Source organism: Salmo salar, chromosome ssa11, assembly GCF_905237065.1.
Source record: "Salmo salar chromosome ssa11, Ssal_v3.1, whole genome shotgun sequence".
Taxonomy (NCBI): Eukaryota; Metazoa; Chordata; class Actinopteri; order Salmoniformes; family Salmonidae; genus Salmo; species Salmo salar.
The window spans coordinates 64,502,906-64,518,969 of NC_059452.1; positions in this window are offsets into that span (position 1 = coordinate 64,502,906).

The following is a 16,064-nucleotide window of genomic DNA, read 5'->3' on the forward strand; positions in this document are numbered from 1 at the left end:
ATGATTGGCTAAGAGAAATTGATGATAAAATGATTGTGGGGGCTGTCTTGTTAGACTTCAGAGCAGCATTTGATATTATCGATCATAGTCTGCTGCTGGAAAAACGTATGTGTTATGGCTTTACACCCCCTGCTATAATGTGGATAAAGAGTTACATGTCTAACATAACACAGAGGGTGTTCTTTAATGAAAGTCTATCAAATATAATCCAGTTAGAATCAAGAATTCCCCAGGGTAGCTGTATAGGCCCCTTGCTTTTAAAAATGTTTACTAACGACGTGCCACTAACTTTGAGTAAAGCCAGAGTTTCTATGTATGCAGATGACTCAACACTATACACGTCAGCTACTACAGCGACTGAAATGACTGCAACACTCAACAAAGAGCTGCAGTTAGTTTCAGAGTGGGTGGCAAGGAATAAGTTAGCCCTAAATATTTCAAAAACTTAAAGCATTGAAACAAAACACTCACTAAACCTCAACTAAGTATTGTAATAAATAATGTGGAAATTGAGCAAGTTGAGATGATTAAACTGCTTGGAGTAACACTAGATTGTAAACTGTCATGGTCATAACATATTGATGCAGTAGTAGCTAAGATGGGTAGAAGTCTGTATATAATAAAGCGATGCTCTGCCTTCTTAACAACACTGACAACAAGGCAGGTCCTACAGGCCCTAGTTTTGTTGCACCTTGACTGCTGTTCAGTCGTGTGGTCAGGTACCACAAAAAAGGTCTTAGGAAAATTGCAATTGGCTCAGAACAGGGCAGCACGGCTGGCCCTTGGATGTACAAATAAAGCTAATATTAATAATATGCATGTAAATCTCTCATGGCTCAAAGTGGAGGAGAGATTGACTTCACTACTTTTATTTATGAGAGGTATTGACATGTTGAATGCACCGAGCTGTCTGTCTTAACTACTGGCACACAGCTCGGACACCCATGCATACCCCACAAGACATGCCACAAGACCAGAACAGACTATGGGAGGCACACACTACTACATAGAGCCACGCCTACATGGAAATCTATTCCCCATCAAGTAACTGACACAAGCAGTAAAATTTGATTTAAAAAACAGATTAAAAAACACCTTATGGAACAGCGGGGACTGTGAAGCAACACAAACATTGGCACAGACACATTTTTTTATTTTCAAAATTTTTAAAATCTTTATTTTAACAGGGAAAACAGACTGAGACCTGGATCTCTTTTATGGCTGTGCCCTGTGTAAACATGTTGACATGTACAGTTTTAGGCATACAGACAAGAACATTTCAAACATACAAAACAAAGACACAATTCAACAGAAACAATCACAAACAACATCATATTGATCCTCCATAACATTTTTGAAATGGGCAAGGGACACCAGAGTGTCTAACTTAAGTTGGATCTGCAGTTTGTTCCATAAATAAGGTGCAAAGGAACTAAAGGCAGTCCTACCCAACTCTGTGGAGACCGCAGGAGTCTCTAATGTAATCCACATCTGTGATCTGGTTTTAAAATTAGTATATCTAGTGGAAATTAATGATGATATATAGAGGTAGTTTTAAAAGAAGTGCTTTATAAATAAACAAGAGAGCATGTTGCTCTTGCCTCACAGATAGAGAGGCCCAACCCACATGTTGATAAAGGATACAGTGATGAGTTTTGTAACTATCACCCGTGATAAACCTGAGTGCACAATGGTAAATAGCATCCAGTGGTTTTAATGTGTTTGCCGATGCAGGGAATACACACGATAACATACGCACTATACATACACAAGGATTTAGTACTGTAGATATGTGGTAGTGGTGGAGTAGGGGCCTGAGGGCACACAGTGTGTTGTGAAATCTGTGAATGTATTGTAATATTTTTAAAATTGTATAAACTGCCTTAATTTTGCTGGACCCCAGGTAGAGTAGCTGCTGCTTTGGCAGCAGCTAATGAGGATCCATAATAAATACAAATACTGGTACTATGAGGGCACAAGGCGAGACACAGATGTACACACGGGAGGCAGAAGGTTTGAGTATTTGATATTTATTACATCCAAAAGGGGTAGGCAAGAGTATGGTCGTGCACATGCAACAGGTCAAAACCAGTTCAGAGTCCCGAGTCCAGGTACAGGGTGGCAGGTGGTCAGGCAGGCGGGTACAGAGTCCAGAAAACAGGCAAGGGTCAAAACCGGGAGGACGAGTAAAAGAGAATAGAAAAGGCAGGAGCACGGGAAAAACACGCTGGTTGACTTGGAACATACAAGACGAATTGGCACAGAGAGACAGGAAATACAGGGATTTATACACCAGGGATAACAAGCGACACCTGGTGGGGGTGGAGACAATAACAAGGACTGGTGAAACCGATCAGGGTGTGACAGGTACATCCTGTTTGAGTTTCTGCCTATAAGACGGTGTGAGCAAGATGTCGTTGTGTCGGATTTGCCGAAGGAAGGGCAGGGGAGGGCTTTGTATGCATCGCGGAAGTTACAGTAGCAGTGGTTGAGTGTATTATTGCCACGTGTAGTGCAATCAATATGCTTATATGTTGAATTTAGTTAGCCTTGTTCTCAAATTTGCTTTGTTAAAATCCCCAGCTACAATAAATGCAGCCTCAGGATATATGGTTTCCAGTTTACATAGAGTCCATTGAAGTTCCTTTAGGGCCATCTTGGTGTCTGCTTGAGGGGGAATGTACACAGCTGTGACGATAACTGACGAGAATTCTCTTGGAAGGTAATATGGCCGGCATTTGATTGTGAGGAATTCTAGGTCGGGTGAGCAGAAGGACTTCCTGTTCCTGTATGTTGTTATGATTACACCACGAGTCGTTAATCATGAAGCATACACCCCGCCCTTCCTCTTCCCAGAGTGGTGTTTATCTCTGTCGGCGCGATGCATGGAGAAGCCCGGTGGCTGAACCAATTCCGACAACATATCCCGAGAGAGCCATGTTTCCGTGAAACAGAGAATGTTACAATCTCTGATGTCTCTCTGGAAGGCAACCCTTCCTTGAAATTTGTCTACCTTGTTGTCAAGAGATTGGACATTGGCGAGTAGTATACTCGGGAGCGGGGAGCGGTGGGCGATGCGCACGTCTACGGCGCCTGACCAGGAGGCCACTTTGTCTGCCCCTTCTGTGGCGCCGTTGTCTTGGGTCTGCTTCTGGGATTAGATCCATTGTCCTGGGTGGTGGTCCAATCAGAGGATCTGCTTCGGGATAGTCATATTCCTGGTCGTAATATTGGTAAGTTGACATTGCTCTTATATCCAATAGTTCTTCCCGGCTGTATGTAATAAGACATAAGATTTCCTGGGGTAACGATGTAAGAAATAATACATAAAAAAACGAAATACTGTAGAGTTTCCTAAGGACTCGAAGCGAGGCGACCATCTCTGTCGGCGCCATCTTGCTATCAAGAGGACAAACTTTTTCCCAAACACAAAGTGGATGAACTCTGATGCCCAAACACTAGGCATGCCCTGGGGCTGTTGTCAGAGGACAGACTAAGATCCCCTAGCCACATCATAATTCACACAGGTGCAAATGACCTGAGGACCCAGCAGGAAACTGTGGCAACAACACTCAAGGGAGTGATTGAAAAAGCTTCTTCCTCTTTCACCCACCACTCAACCCTGGGCTTGAATAGCCTTTACGACCAGTTCCACCTCTACAAGGCAACAATCCCAACTTTTGCCAGGACCCTGAAGGACGTCACCCTCAACCGTAGCCCCAGCACCTCACACAGGAGCAACAGAGCAACGGACACCCCGCCCAGACCAGCGAGATTCCCTCCCAGTCCTGCAAGGCCACCTCCCAAATGACCTGCACAGAGAGAGAACCCATGCCAAGAGGACCTACTCCCAGACCACAGCATCACTAGCCACACCCCAACCAGCTAAGACCCCCCCCCAATAAAAACCTTGACACACCCTATATAGCCCCCCCATATCAGACCTATGCCCCTTCTGCCCACAACATGTCCCCGCCCCTGTGACAAGGACCTCAACATGACAGCAGGACATTTGCCCAGGCCGTGAGCAGAGCAACAGGCCCAACCCCCACTATTACACCCGCCAAAGGCCCCTCCTGCGACCTAAGAGGTATGTATCAGATGCTCAACATGCTCTGCTCACACCTACTGTTATGGTCCGGGCCTAAACTACACAAAAACAAAACTAGACACTATGGAACACAAAACATTTACTATCTCATCATGGAAAATACAGTGAGGGAAAAAAGTATTTGATCCCCTGCTGATTTTGTACGTTTGCCCACTGACAAAGAAATGATCAGTCTATAATTTTAATGGTAGGTTTATTTGAACAATGAGAGACAGAATAACAACAAAACAATCCAGAAAACAAATGTCAAAAATGTTATAAATTGATTTGCATTTTAATGAGGGAAATAAGTATTTGACCCCCTCTCAATCAGAAAGATTTCTGGCTCCCGGGTGTCTTTTATACAGGTAACGAGCTGAGATTAGGAGCACACTCTTAACGGGAGTTACATGTATAAAAGACACCTGTCCACAGAAGCAATCAATCAATCAGATTCCAAACTCTCCACCATGGCCAAGACCAAAGAGCTCGCCAAGGATTCAGGGACAAGGCTGGAATGGGCTGCAAGACCATCGCCAAGCAGCTTGGTGAGAAGGTGACAACAGTTGGTGCGATTATTCGCAAATGGAAGAAACACAAAAGAACTGTCAATCTCCCTCGGCCTGGGGCTCCATGCAAGATCTCACCTCGTGGAGTTGCAATGATCAAGAGAACGGTGAGGAATCAGCCCAGAACTACACGGGAGGATCTTGTCAATGATCTCAAGGCAGCTGGGACCATAGTCACCAATAAAACAATTGGTAACACACTACGCCGTGAAGGACTGATATCCTGCAGCGCCCGTAAGGTCCCCCTGCTCAAGGAAGCACATATACATGCCCGTCTGAAGTTTGCCAATGAACATCTGAATGATTCAGAGGACAACTGGGTGAAAGTGTTGTGGTCAGATGAGACCAAAATGTAGCTCTTTGGCATCAACTCAACTCGCCGTGTTTGGAGAAGGAGGAATGCTGTCTATGACCCCAAGAACACCATCCCCACCGTCAAACATGGAGGTGGAAACATTATGCTTTGGGGGTGTTTTTCTGCTAAGGGGACAGGATAACTTCACTGCATCAAAGGGACAATTTGTAAGTCGCTCTGGATAAGAGCGTCTGCTAAATGGCTAAAATGTAAATGTAAATGGACAATGGACGGGGCCATGTACTGTCAAATCTTGGGTGAGAACCTCCTTCCCTCAGCCAGGGCATTGAAAATGGGTCATGGATGGGTATTTCAGCATGACAATGACCCAAAACACACGGCCAAGGCAAGAAAGGAGTGGCTTAAGAAGAAGCACATTAAGGTCCTGGAGTGGCCTAGCCAGTCTCCAGACCTTAATCCCATAGAAAATCTGTGGAGGGAGCTGAAGGTTTGAGTTGCCAAACGTCAGCCTCGAAACGTTAATGACTTGGAGAAGATCTGCAAAGAGGAGTGGGACAAAATCCCTCCTGAGATGTGTGCAAACCTGGTGGCCAAAGACAAGAAACGTCTGACCTCTGTGATTGCCAACAAAGGTTTTGCCACCAAGTACTAAGTCATGTTTTGCAGAGGGGTCAAATACTTATTTCCCTCATTAACTTGTTATGGATAGGGGGCAGTATTTTCACGACCGGATAAAAAAACATACCCGATTTAATCTGGTTATTACTCCTGCCCAGAAACTAGAATATGCATATAATTAGTAGCTTTGGATAGAAAACACACCAACGTTTCTAAAACTGTTTGAATGGTGTCTGTGAGTATAACATAACTCAAATGGCAGGCCAAAACCTGAGAAGATTCTGTACAGGAAGTACCCTGTCTGACCATTTCTTGGCCTTCTTTGTCATCTCTATCCAAAACAGAGGATCTCTGCTGTAATGTGACACTTTCTAAGGCTCCCATAGGCTCTCAGAAGGCGTCAGAACGTTGAATGATGACTCTGCAGTCTCTGGCTGAAAAACAGTAGCGCATTTGGATAGTGGTCGATCTGAGAACAATGAGACAGGTGCGCGCGTGCACGTGAAGAGGCCATTTTACACTTTCAGTCTTTGAACGAAAACAACGACTCCCGGTCGGAATATTATCGCTATTTCACGAGAAAAATCACATAAAAATTGATTTTAAACAGCGTTTGACATGCTTCGAAGTACGGTAATGGAATATTTTGAATTTTTTTGTCACGAAACGCGCCGGCGCGTCACCCTTCGTTACCCTTCAGATAGTGTCTTGAACGCACGAACAAAACGCCGCTATTTGGATATAACTATGGATTATTTGGAACCAAACCAACATTTGTTGTTGAAGTAGAAGTCCTGGGAGTGCATTCTGACGAAGACAGCAAAGGTAATCCAATTTTTCTTATAGTAAATCTGAGTTTGGTGAGTACCAAACTTGGTGGGTGTCAAAATAGCTAGCCTGTGATGGCCGGGCTATCTACTCAGAATATTGCAAAATGTGCTTTCACCGAAAAGCTATTTTAAAATCGGACACCCCGATTGCATAAAGGAGTTCTGTATCTATAATTCTTAAAATAATTGTTGTGTTTTTTGTGAACTTTTATCGTGAGTAATTTAGTAAATTCACCGGAAGTGTTCGGTGGTAATGCTAGTTCTGAACGTCACATGCTAATGTAAAAAGCTGGTTTTTGATATAAATATGAACTTGATTGAACAAAACATGCATGTATTGTATAACATAATGTCCTAGGAGTGTCATCTGATGAAGATCATCAAAGGTTAGTGCTGCATTTAGCTGTGGTTTTGGTTTTTGTGACATTATATGCTAGCTTGAAAAATGGGTGTCTGATTATTTCTGGCTGGGTACTCTCCTGACATAATCTAATGTTTTGCTTTCGTTGTAAAGCCTTTTTGAAATCGGACAGTGTGGTTAGATAAAGGAGAGTCTTGTCTTTGAAATGGTGTAAAATAGTCATTTGTTTGAAAAATTGAAGTTTTGGGATTTTTGAGGAATTTGTAATTCGCGCCACGCCTATCATTGGATATTGGAGTGGTGTTCCGCTAGCGGAACGTCTAGATGTAAGATTAACTACCGTCAGTGGCACGTCGTTAGTAAACATTTTAAAAAGCAAGGGGCCTAAACAGCTGCCCTGGGGAATACCTGATTCTAACTGGATTATATTTGATAGGCTTCCATTAAAGAACACCCTCTGTGCTCTGTTAGACAAGCAAAAATATCCTCTGTGTACAACGCAAAACACCAAATAATGCATGCAAAGCAGAATAAGGCCGATACCAGCTAATTATCAAAATCCAGAAAAGAGACATTAAATTGTACAACCACCTAAACAGAAGCGATTCCCAAACTGTCCAAAACAAAGCCATCCCCTACATATAAATGAACCTGGAGAAAACCCCCTAAGCAAGCTGGTCCTGGAGCTTTGTTCACAAACACAAACAGACCCCACAGAGCCCCAGGACAGCAACACAATAAGACCCAACCAAATAATGAGAAAACAAAAAGATAATTACTTCACACATTGGAAACAGAGCAATTTTGTATGCTGTTTGGCCCTAAACAGAGAGTACACAGTGGCAGAATACCTGACCACTGTGATAGACCAAACATTTATTAATAGCCTTGCTTTTGAGAAAGACCGCCGAAGCCAGACCTGGCTCTCAAGAGAAGATAGGCTATGTGCACACCGCCGACAAAATGAGGTGGAAACTGAGCTGAACTTCCTAACCTCCTTCCAAATGTATGACCATATTAGATACACATATTTCCCTCAGATTACACAGACCCACAAAGAATTCAAAAGCAAATCCAATTTTGATAAACTCCCACATCTATTGGGTGAAATACCACAGTGTGCCATCACAGCAGCAAGATGTGACCTGTTGCCACAAGAAAAGGGCAACCAGTGAAGAACAAACACCAGTGTAAATACAACCTATATTTATGTTTTTTAATTTTCCCTTTTGTACTTTAACTATTTTCACATCATTACAACACTGTATATATACATAATATAACATTTGAAATGTCTTTATTCTTTTGGAACTTTTGTGAGTGTAACGTTTACTGCTGATTTTATTGTTTAGTTCACTTTTGTTTATTATCTATTTCACTTGCTTTAGCAAATAAACATATTTTTCCCATGCCAATAAAGCCCCTTAAATTGAAATTGAAATTGAATTGAGAGGGAGGGAGGGCAGGAGGGGAGAAAGTATCTGGGGACGACAAAGCCAGCGTGTGCAGACCACGTTGTCTGATGAGACCGTCACACAAGACTGAGTACACAATTACTACTCTGCTTATAGACGCCTTATAGATGATTCATAAACATGTAGTGGTTATAAACTAAAGCTGGGGGGGGGTCAGACACACACCTTATATATACAGTCCTAACCTTATGTTCAACACAAAGTTAGGCAGTGGCAGGTTATGTACCTGTTCATAGCCCATCACTGGCAGAGAGATTTAGAAGCAAGGACACACTGCTCAGTATACACTGACTGAGGTAAGTCTGTGTGTGTGTGTGTGTGTGTGTGTGTGTGTGTGTGTGTGTGTGTGTGTGTAGAAGTGTCTGCAGTATTCTGCTAGAGGGCAGCATAGCGTGAAGAAAACACTCCGACCTGCAGTTTTCCGTTGCCCTGGAAACAGATAGATATCCTTTCCTTTTCTTCATATTTCTCTCCGCTATCCATATCAGTGCACCCTCCTCCTCCTCCTTCCATTCCTCTCTCCCTCCTTCTCCAGCTCCCTCCTGTGCCCCCTCCCCTCACAACCTGCTGCAGCGCGAACACACACATACACCACACACACCACCTCCCCACCATTCCAGTCCACTGCAGTAATTTAGCAATGTCACAGGGAACTCTTCCCGTCTTCCACTTCACAAACTAACACACGGAGTGAAATCACACACTCAAGCATGTACAAACACACACACACACAAACAATCTGAAATGGTCCACCCACACAGACAGTGTGGTGAAGAAGACGCAAAAGTGCCTCTTCAACCTCAGGAAGTTGAAGAAATTTGTCTTGGCCCCTAAGACCCTCACAAACTTTTACAGATGCACCATTTAGAGCATCCTGTCGGGCTGTATCACCGCCTGGTACGGCAAATGCACCGTCTGCAACCGCAAGGCTCTTCAGAGGGTGGTGCGGTCTGCAAAACGCATTACCGGGGGCACACAGCCTGCACTCCAGGACATCTACAACACCCCATGTCACAGGAAGGCCAAAAAGATCATCAAGGACCTCAGACACCCGAGCCATGGCCTGTTCACCCCGCTATCATTCAGAATGCGAGATCAGCACAGGTGCATCAAAGCTGGGACCAAGAGACTGAAAAACAGCTTCTATCTTAAGGTCATCAGACAAATAGCCATCTATAGCCAGCCTCCACCCAGTGCCCTGCCCTAAACTTAGTCACTGTCACTAGCCGGCACCCACCCGGTTACGCAACCCTACACCTTAGAGGCTGCTGCCCTATGTACATAGACATGGAACACTGGTCACTTCCAAATTTCATATGTATCATACTGTATTCTAGTCAAGGCCATCCTATTGCTGTACATATACAATTCTATCCTACGTATTCTACAGATATACTACATATTATATCCATATTGTCCATAATATCTATACATCTCATCACATATATATATATATACACTGCTCAAAAAAATGAAGGGAACACTAAAATAACACATCCTAGATCTGAATGAATGAAATAATCTTATTAAATACTTTTTTCTTTACATAGTTGAATGTGCTGACAACTAAATCACACAAAAATAATCAATGGAAATCCAATTTATCAACCCATGGAGGTCTGGATTTGGAGTCACACTCAAAATTAGAGTGGAAAACCACACTACAGGCTGATCCAACTTTGATGAAATGTCCTTAAAACAAGTCAAAATGAGCCTCAGTAGTGTGTGTGGCCTCCACGTGCCTGTATGACCTCCCTACAACGCCTAGGCATGCTCCTGATGAGGTGGCGGATGGTCTCCTGAGGGATCTCCTCCCAGACCTGGACTAAAGCATCCGCCAACTCCTGGACAGTCTGTGGTGCAATGTGGCGTTGGTGGATGGAGCGAGACATGATGTCCCAGATGTGCTCAATTGGATTCAGGTCTGGGGAACGGGCGGGCCAGTCCATAGCATCAATGCCTTCCTCTTGCAGGAACTGCTGACACACTCCAGCCACATGAGGTCTAGCATTGTCTTGCATTAGGAGGAACCCAGGGCCAACCGCACCAGCATATGGTCTCACAAGGGGTCTGAGGATCTCATCTCGGTACCTAATGGCAGTCAGGCTACCTCTGGCGAGCACATGGAGGGCTGTGCGGCTCCCCAAAGAAATGCCACCCCACACCATGACTGACCCACCGCCAAACCGGTCATGGTGGAGGATGTTGCAGGCAGCAGAACGTTCTCCACGGCGTCTCCAGACTCTGTCACGTCTGTCACATGTGCTGTGTGAACATGCTTTCATCTGTGAAGAGCACAGGGCGCCAGTGGCGAATTTGCCAATCTTGGTGTTCTCTGGCAAATGCCAAACGTCCTGCATGGTGTTGGGCTGTAAGCACAACCCCCACCTGTGGACGTCGGGCCCTCATACCACCCTCATGGAGTCTGTTTCTGACCGTTTGAGCAGACACATGCACATTTGTGGCCTGCTGGAGGTCATTTTTCAGGGCTCTGGCAGTGCTCCTCCAGTCCTCCTTGCACAAATGCAGAGGTAGCGGTCCTGCTGCTGGGTTGTTGCCCTCCTACGGCCTCCTCCACGTCTCCTGATGTACAGGCCTGTCTCCTGGTAGCGCCTCCATGCTCTGGACACTACGCTGACAGACACAGCAAACCTTCTTGCCACAGCTCGCATTGATGTGCCATCCTGGATGAGCTGCACTACCTGAGCCACTTGTGTGGGTTGTAGACTCCGTCTCATGCTACCACTAGAGTGAAAGCACCGCCAGCATTCAAAAGTGACCAAAACATCAGCCAGGAAGCATAGGAACTGAGAAGTGGTCTGTGGTTACCACCTGCAGAACCACTCCTTTATTGGGGGTGTCTTGCTAATTGCCTATAATTTCCACCTGTTGTCTATTCCATTTGCACAACAGCATGTGAAATTTATTGTCAATCAGTGTTGCTTCCTAAGTGGACAGTTTGATTTCACAGAAGTGTGATTGACTTGGAGTTACATTGTGTTGTTTAAGTGTTCCCTTTATTTTTTTGAGCAGTATACACACACACACACACACACACACACACACACACACACACACACACACACACACACACACACACACACACACACACACACACACACACACACACACACACACACACACACACACACACATATATATACTCCGGACTCCGACATTGCTCGTCCTAATATTTCTGTATTTCTTAATTCCATTCTTTTACTTTTAGGTGTATTGTTAAGTATTACTGCACTGTTGGAGCTAGGAACACAAGCATTTCACTACAACCGCAATAACATCTGCAAAATATGTGAATGCGATCAATAACATTTTATTTTATTCGAAACAGGGTGCAGGGTCAAATAGTGCTTCAGTATTGATCTGACTTTCCCCTTTGTGTGTGTGGTTGAGACATGAGGATCACTGCTGCGGCAGTCAGACCTCCAGCTAATCTCTAAGCAGAGAAGAGATGGAGGGAGGGAGAGAAGAGGGAGGAGAGAGAGAGGAGGCGGAGAGAGAAAGAGAGAGGTGGGGGAGAAAAAGCGGGGACAATAGAGAAAAGAAGGAGGAGAGAGCGTGTGAATGCCACTGGGTGCATGTGATGATGTCTGTCTGCACTGCTATTGGTGGAACTGACGATGGAGACAAAGGGAAGGAAAGCTCTGCTCTTGAGCTCTGCCCCCCCCCCCTCTCTCTCTCTCTCTTTCCATTTCTCTTTCTCCCGTGCTAAGCTTCTGTCTCTTAAACCCTCTTATTTTACAAATGATAGATTGACACACACACAAAGTATTTCTTCATTTTCTAGCCTTTTTTAGTCAGTGTTGTGTTTTTCTGGTTTCTCGGTACATTCCATTGTGGTGACTCCTCTCTAGACAGGGGTGGAACATTCCACAGAAATGGCTGACTCACAATAACACACACACACAAACACACACACAGAGTAAGGCAGGAAGAGTAAGCCTACATACAGAGATACACACATACAGTGCATTCGGAAAGTATTCAGACTCCTTGACTTTTTCCACATTTTGTTATTTTACAGCTTTATTCTAAAACGGATTAAATATATTTTTTTCCCCTCATCAATCTACACACAATATCCCATAATGACAAAGTGAAAACAGGTTTTCAGAAATTTGGGAAAGGTTGTGTTTCAGTGGAATGGTAGTGTTTCACAGTATTACTTACCAGCCAGAGTTGTGATTGGCTGTGAAATTTGCCTATTTATTTCTCCACTGGAGTGGCGTCTGTTGTCAAAATGACTTTGTGGCTGTGTTATCTAGTGTAAATCGCTCTGTTATTTCCTGGTTGCAAAGATTCTACACTGTTCTCACATAAATTTCAAGCAGTGAGTAGTGTAGCGAATCATCATACCACCTAAATTGCTGTGAAACATCTTTTATATAACAACAAATATCGTTTTTAAAGCTGTTTGAAGCTGGTGGACCAAAACAAAAAAGTTACTTTTTTGGTCCATCAGCTTCAAACAGTGGTTTTGGTCCACAAGCTTCAAACAGCTGTAAAAATGATATATTTTTTGTTATTTTGTTACGTTACAGCCTAATTCTAAAATGGATTAGATTAACATTTTTCCTCATCAATCTACACACAATACCCCATTAATGACAAAGTGCAAAAACTATATTTTATATTTTTTTGCAAATGTATTAAAAATAAAAACAGAAATACCTTATTTACATAAGTATTCAGACCCTTCCCTATGAGACTCGAAATTGAGCTCAGGTGCATCCTGTTTCCATTGATCATCCTTGAGATGCTTCTACAACTTGATTGGAGTCCACATGTGGTACATTTTATTGATTGGACATGATTTGGTAAGGCACACACCTGTCAATATAAAGTCCCACAGTTGATAGTGCATGTCAGAGCAAAAATCAAGCAATGAGACCTCAGACTGGGGCGAATGTTCACCTTCCAACAGGACAATGACACTAAGCACACAGGCAAGACAATGCAGGAGTGGCTTCGGGACAAGTCTCAATGTCCTTGAGTGGCCCAGCGAGTGCCTGGACATGAACCCGATTGAACATCTTTGGAGAGACCTGAAAATAGCTGCGCAGCAACGCTCCCCATCCAACCTGACAGAGCTTGAGAGGATCTGCAGAGAAGAATGGGAGAACCTCCCCAAATACAAGTGCCAAGCTCGTAGCGTCATACCCAGGAAGACTCAAGGCTGTAATCACTGCCAAAGGTGCTTCAACAAAGTACTGAGTAAAGGGTCTGAATACTTATGTAAATGTAATATTTTAGTTTTTGATGAGAAAAACAAAACAATTGAATCCATTTTAGAATAAGGCTGTAACGTAACAAAATGTGGAAAAAGTGAAGGGGTCTGAATACTTTCCAAATGCACTGTACACACACACTCAATTTGTGCATGTAAAGACACAGACACGTACTGCTCACACAATATCCCGCTCCAGCACATGGGTAGTCCCTGGTTTCCCCCCTCATATCTGCAGACCACATGCCTAAGGTAAGCCGATACAGCTGCCATCTGCCTCTCTGCCTCTCTACACTCACTGCTGCAGACTGCCCTACTGACCCTACACACCTGTGTCGGTGTTTTCTGACTACACACACACACACACACACACACACACACACACACACACACACACACACACACACACACACACACACACACACACACACACACACACACACACACACACACACACACATACAGGTAGACACCCACACAAGCACGCACACACACACACACACACACACACACACACACAGCCGCTCCATCTGCTCAGTAACATGTTGATGAAAGACAGATGCTGTGTCCTAATAGCCCATCCTTTCCTTGTCTCATATTCTGTGATTTCAGATCAGTGCAAATGGGAAATGGTATGCTGCAGTATGAGGAAGCGCGTGGCCTGTGGATTACTGTACTTCACTGCCACCTTCTGTTCAAGAGCGGAATTGACGATTACTCTTTCACATAGCCACCTTGCATGTTGTTGTGATGATTATGACATATATGCCTAATAATCATGCGTTATTTCATGCTAAATGCAGGGCCGCAACTTTCACTGGGGACGGGGGGAAATGTCCCCACCACATTCTGAAATGCATTTTTGTTCCCCCCCAGTTGTATCATTGGAATGGGATACAAATGAGGCAACAGTGTGTTTTAGGACCACGCTGACGCAACCAAAGTTGCACCCCTGGCTAAATGTGGAATGATAAATGATCAAAGGTACGCATCGAACAAAAAGTGAGTCAATGTAATGCTCTATACGTCATATGCACAGGCGACGTGCTTGAAATAATCCCTATCAACTAAGACTACATTTCACTTTAATTTTCCGAATTGCTCCTCTTTCACGTTCGGTCAGCGAAGCTTTCTAGATGCGTTCTGAAACAAAACATAGGCTATTTATATTCTTCAGAAATAAACTGAGCATTCGGCCATCATTCAACTAAAGTTACTTCTTCGATGCCATTGCATTCAACTTTTGGCTATCTTCTGGTTATATTCTTATCACTTATCAAAGTGTCAATATGACAACTTGATTATATAGATTAATCTGGATTAATCTGACTTCATTTGTGTTATTTCAAAGACAAACAAACGAAATATATACTGAACAAAAATATAAACGCAACATGCAACAATTTGTATGATTGTACTGAGTTACAGTTCATATAAGGAAATCGGTCACTGGGGAGCCAGGCCCAGCCAATCAGAATGAGTTTTCCCCACAAAAGGGCTTTATTACAGATTGATATAGTCCTCAGTTTTATCAACTGTCCAAGTGGCTGGTCTCAGACAATCCCGCAGATGAAGAAGCTGGATGTGGAGGTCCTGGGCTGGCTTGGTCTGCTGTTCTGAGTCTTGTTGGACGTACTGCCAAATTCTCTAAAACCACGTTGGAAGTGGCTTATGGTAGAGAAATTAACATTCAATTATCTGGCAACAGCTCTGATGGACATTCCTGCAGTCTGCATGCAAATTGCACGCTCCCTCAAAGCTGTTGCGTGACAAAACTCCACATTTTAGAGTGGCCTTTTATTGTCCCCAGCACAAGGTGCACCCGTATAATGATCATCTGTTTAATCAGCTTCTTGATATGCCACACCAGTCAGGTGTATGGATTCTCTTGGAAAAGGAGAAATGCTAATTAACAGGGATGTAAACAAAAATGTTATTTTATATTTGAGATTCTTAAATGTAGCCACCCTTTGCCTTGATGACAGATTTGGGTCCTGAGCACTCTGGAGCAGGTTTTCATCAAGGATTTCTCTGTACTTTGCTCTGTTCATCTTTCCCTGGATCCTGATTAGTCGCCCAGTCCCTGCCGCTGAAAATCATCCCCACAGCATGATGCTGCCACCACCATGCTTCACCGTAGGGATGGTGCCAGGTTAACTCCAGACGTGGCGCTTGGCATTCAGGCCAAAGAGTTCAATCTTGGTTTCATCAGACCAGAGAATCTTGTTTCTCATGGTCTGAGTCCTTTAGGTGCCCTTTGGCAAACTCCAAGCGGGCTGTCATGTGCCTTTTACTGAGGAGTGGCTTCCATCTGGCCACTATCATAAAGACCTGATTGGTGGAGTGCTGCAGATATGGTTGTCCTTCTGGAAGGTTCTCCCATACTCTTTCACTCTATCAGAGTGACCACTGGGTTCTTGGCCAAGGCCCTTCTCCCTCGAGTGCACAGTTTGGCCGGGCGGCCAGCTCTCGGAAGAGTCTTGGTGGTTCCAAACTTCATCCATTTAAGAATGTGGGAGGCCACTGTGTTCTTGTGGACCTTCAATGCTGCAGAAATTTT